The following is a 5,088-nucleotide window of genomic DNA, read 5'->3' as shown; positions in this document are numbered from 1 at the left end:
CCCATTAAACAGCGTCAGTGTATGTTATCACGCAATTGGACCCTCATTTGTCGCAGTGTCCAACTGCCACAAATGTAATTCTTGGTCAACAGCGTCAGTCAACTGCATTGACTGACGCGTTTGACTGACACAATTGCCATTTTTTGTAGTAGTGAATGTAATTATTCGATTAGGCATGCTTGTATATGTGGCATTTGATTGTGTACTGTATAATATATACGTTTGATTAAATTTAATCTGAAAGTCCGGCCTAAGGGAGTCGGGGTCAACAGTAAGCGTGCAGAACGCAACCTGGCTTAAGCGAGCCAGGGTCGGCCATAATACCATAGGACTCGACCTATGAGCTTCGGGCATGAACGTCACTTAAATAAACAGAAGTGTCGATTGCACTTGTCTAACTATATTGATTGTTAAAATTGAATTTATGTGTTTGAATGAGCAGAATATTACTACTAAGCGTATTGTTATTATTTTGTTGCTTATTTAATCTATTGATTTAAGTTTATTGATGAGTCTTGGCTCACGGGTGCTATGTGGTGCAAGTAAGGGAAAGGGAAAGTTGGACCAGCCATGAGTTGGAGAGCTTTAGGGGCGGCGTGTGCATTTGCAGCTGCTCGATCGCCATGGCCGAGGAATCAACAGGGACTAGAGCCAAAACATAATTTTGCTGCTTAGGTAGGCCTATGTTATATTTAATTTTGAAGTTGTAAATGCCTTGTAAACATATTTTTTGGATCCCATGTACAAACTCAAACTTTTTAATGAAAACAACTATTTCTACGATAAAAATCTTTAAACCCTAATCCATTAATTGTCCCTAGTTACACATTTATATTCAAATGACTTGATTAACAAGTCCAACACTATTTAAAATACACTGTGTAATGGTCTTGGCTATCCAGGGCGTTACAACTTGGTATCAGAGCGGTCTAGGTTTAAGGGTTCCTGAAGGCTGGCTGGGCATGTACACTCGCCGCTAAAGACAATCTCCACTCAAGGATTTGTAACTATATATGTGATTATGTGTTTAACTGCTCAAGTGAAATATAAATGCTTTATCTGCCTGTTTAATAGGAAGCATGAGATATATTGATAGGGTTTGGCCCTTGACTGCTATGTGTATATGATAAGGCATGCTTAATACAATTGCTACTGTATGTTAGTGTTATTGGAATGCCTGTTAGCATTGTGATTACATATTTTACTTAATTGTTGCCATTAGACCGTGGGGAGATTTCAAAAACATTTTATCATTGCCTGATCATCCAAGTCGATGATTATATATATACTTGGAGAGTCATGCCTCCAAGGTGATCACTTCGACTAGCTAGTGTTGCGATCGAGGCTAGATATGATAATATGGGTCAAAACCCTCCTCTAGTCCCTGAGAACTGACACAGATGCTTGCTGATATACAAGCTAGACTTCAGAGCTAAGAGGAAGAGATTCACCTTCTGAGACAACAGACTATACCAGGGAATGCTGCACCACACTTACCACCTGTCATTGCACTATTCGTACAGCAACCTGAAATTGAGAACAGGTGGGAGCAGCTGTACGAGTGATTTAGAAAATAGCTGTAACGCTCTGGTTAGCCAAGACCGTTACACTATGTGTTTAAAATAGTGATTAACTCTCTAAGCGAGTCATTTGGACTTAAATGTGTCATTAAAGACTAAGTCAAGGTTAGGTATTAAAAAATTTGGTCAATAAAGTGAATATTTTTCATTAAAAATATTAAGTTTATAGATGAGATCTCAAAAATGGTTACAAAGTGATAAATAACCAATGGAATACAAATTAGTCATCTTAAGCGGCAAAACAGGGTTCAACTCTAGTTCCTCCCAGGCTATCACAACCATGGCGGTCGAGTAGGCTCCATATGTACACACCGCCCCTAAAGCTCTCCAACTCATGGTTGGTCCGGCTTTCCCTTTCCCTTACCTACACCATATAGCACCCGTGAGCCAAGGCTCAGCATGAAAACTTAAATCAGCATGCAAAACTGGGCAATAGTATAAAGAAATAAACTTAAATCAATAAATTCAATCAACAACAGGATATAAGCAACCATCTTAACAGAAATATTCAGCTCAATTAAATGCATAAACCAAGCTCATCAATCAATACAATTAGTTGAGTGCTAACAGCAATCCTGTTTATTGTATAATGTTCAGGCCCGACACCCTTAGGCCAAGTCCTTTGGTCTTATAGCTGACCCCGGCAAGCTTAGGTCAGGCTGCGTTCCACACGCTGGCTATCGGCCTCCAGTACCTTTAGGCCTACCTTTTAAACATATACAATAACATATACACATTGAACAACAAGCAATCGAAGGCAGCATATCCAAGCATGCCTATCCAGATATTCTCAGATACAGATATATTCACAATTATAATATACTTGTTAATAGGGGTCTAAGCCCCATCCACAACCCAGGTGCAGTTTTCTTACCTCGAGTCCTGAGCTAAATGTGTAGAGCAGTCCCGAGCACGATCCTCAATCCTGAGCCTTAACGGTAACCCTAGTCACAGAGAGACAATGGATAACCATAAAAATCTAAATCAGTTAAAAGCTTCAGAATAATATTCTAGTCTCTAAGACCTCGAATTCTACTAAACCGAGTAGTAGAATTTGTCCTAAGCGCTTAGATTTAAGTTCCAGAGCTACAAAAACTATTTTGGCTAAGTCTGCCTATGCGGGCCATGACCTGGCCCTAAGGGTCGCAATGCGCCCCTTAGTTAGAGGTTCCCAGCCCTAAATCCCTAGTGACACACCCGCGAGTCGGCCCTCAAGGTCACGGCGTGCCTACGAAAGTAGGGAGCTCCTAGGGCTTTTGAGTTCACGCGGGTCGTGGCGCCTAAGAACAGGGTTGCGACGCGACCCCGCGAACCCAGAATTCCCAACTCCTTCCTACATTTTCCCCCAAACCAAGGCCATCAGAATTCAACCTAAACATCTACTAAAGCCATAATTGAGTCCAGAACTCTCAATAACACCTCATAAATAACACAAACAACCCAAAGACCAAGCCAAATCCTTAACCTAAATAAAATCCAACAATTAGCTAAACAACTTAACATAGCTAAGTCACAGTAGAAACTCACCAAAACAGAAGCTAAAATTCTTACCTAACCTGCGAATTTTGATCCCCCTTGAATTTCTCTACTTATTCCCAGCTTCAATCTCCAGCCTTCAAAATTCAAATCCATAGTTGCTGCATGAATTCTCCAAGAATCTCACCAAATTTTTCAAGTGCACCAAAAGAGAGAGAGAGAGAGAGTTGAGAGAGGTTCTGGTCACTTCCTGAAGTTTTCTTAAGTTTATCCCTTAACACAAAAAGCAAAAATGCCCTTTGTTGACCATGATTTTGGTCAACGATACGGAGTCTAGAAAACGACAGGAAAATGAAATAGAGCTTGAAAATAATCTAATGGAAAGATAAAGAATACAGAGATTTATAGTGGTTCGGCCCCAGTGATTGGTAATGACCTACGTCCACTTGATACTATTATTAATATTGAGCTTCAAAGGTGTGATCAAAGAACTAGGGTTCCTGAGTTTCACAGACCTTAGAAGAAGAAAGCAATACAACGATGGATAATAGTAGTATAATTCTGAAAGAAAAAGATCGATCCCCTTGCTTGAGCTGTTTCTTGTATATTTATAGGCTCAGGAAGAGTTACATGAATTAGGAAATAATATCTATCCTTAATGATCGGATCTGTAGGTCATAATGAAGAGATATTCTCGGATATCATCACAATTGTACAGATCTTTACATAAATAAACGAAATATACGACCAAGCTGGTCGTATATAAAACTTGATCTCTTCGTGTAGAAATAATGTTGGTCGACAGGCGAGCCGTATCTCTGCTACGTGTCTGCCACGTGTCAAAAATCCTTGCCACATCATCAGCATCTGATTTATGGATAAACATTTGCCCCCCATGTTTATTTATTGCGACCAGCAATAAGTAAACTTAGGAAAATAACTTTTCGTATGCCCCACGAAATCTGTCAGAGCTCTCGTGCGTTCTTGAAAACTGTGACCTAATCACGTCCAATCATGCATTTTCAGTTTTCAAGAAACCATTCGGACGGCTCTTACACTCCCCCATGCCTTGAAAAAGGTAACTCATGATTACCCCTTTTTGGCACACCTCGGTTTCTATAAATAATCCCCACATTCTTCTTTTAACTCTTTACACGCTATCTTTTTGCCAAGAACTTCTCAAGAACTATATTCCAGAGGCCAGAACTTCAAAGTTTTCAGTCGCTTTTCCTAGGATCTTTCACCTGCAAACCCAAAGCTTCTCCTTTTCAGGATCTCCAATCTTCATTCAGGTAGATTTTCTTCGACGTTTAACCCTCTGAGATGCCATGCATGCTGCTTCTGTGCTCTGAAAATTTTTGTGTTCTTGGGTAGAAATTTGTGAAGATTTTGTATATACCGTTTGATGCTTGATATGGTAGTGTACTTTTGCTCTATATAAGTTAGGAATCAGTTTGATAGTCAGGATCATGGGTTTAGGGCATAAAATCGAAGTAAAAATTCGATTTTTAGGCTAGCTGAAAACTGGGTTTTTCCCGCCCCATTGGAGTTGAAAAAGCTTTTTTCAGAAAAACTTTTTACTTTCACTTTTTGATCCTTTTTTCAAACTGCTCGCATAAAACTTAGTGTTTCAGTTAGAATGTTGCTGGTGGATAGACGCAAGCAACGTTATTCCAACTTTCAACATAAGCTCCCAAGCTGTGCGTTTTATCTCCTCCTTTGTCTGTTTGCAGTTTATATTCAAGACCCGTGGGGAGGAGAAAGACCCATCGACGACGATCTGCTAGCTCAACTACTCGAGGACGAAGAACAACCCTCCACATTGATCCCTAATATTCCCTTTTCTCATATTAATCCAAACACTTCCCCAGTCTTGACCCGAAACATGGCTCGCACCAAAACCAAGGCCCAGAAAAGAAAAACCTCATCAACCTGCTGTATGGCTGATGCTCCCTCGACCAATGGTCAAGACGAAAATGCTCCCGACCTAAACATCCAAAGACATGCCCGCCCTCGACACGCTATTCAGCCA

Source organism: Humulus lupulus, chromosome 5, assembly GCF_963169125.1.
Source record: "Humulus lupulus chromosome 5, drHumLupu1.1, whole genome shotgun sequence".
In the NCBI taxonomy this organism is placed as follows: domain Eukaryota; kingdom Viridiplantae; phylum Streptophyta; class Magnoliopsida; order Rosales; family Cannabaceae; genus Humulus; species Humulus lupulus.
This window is presented reverse-complemented; position numbering follows the sequence as displayed.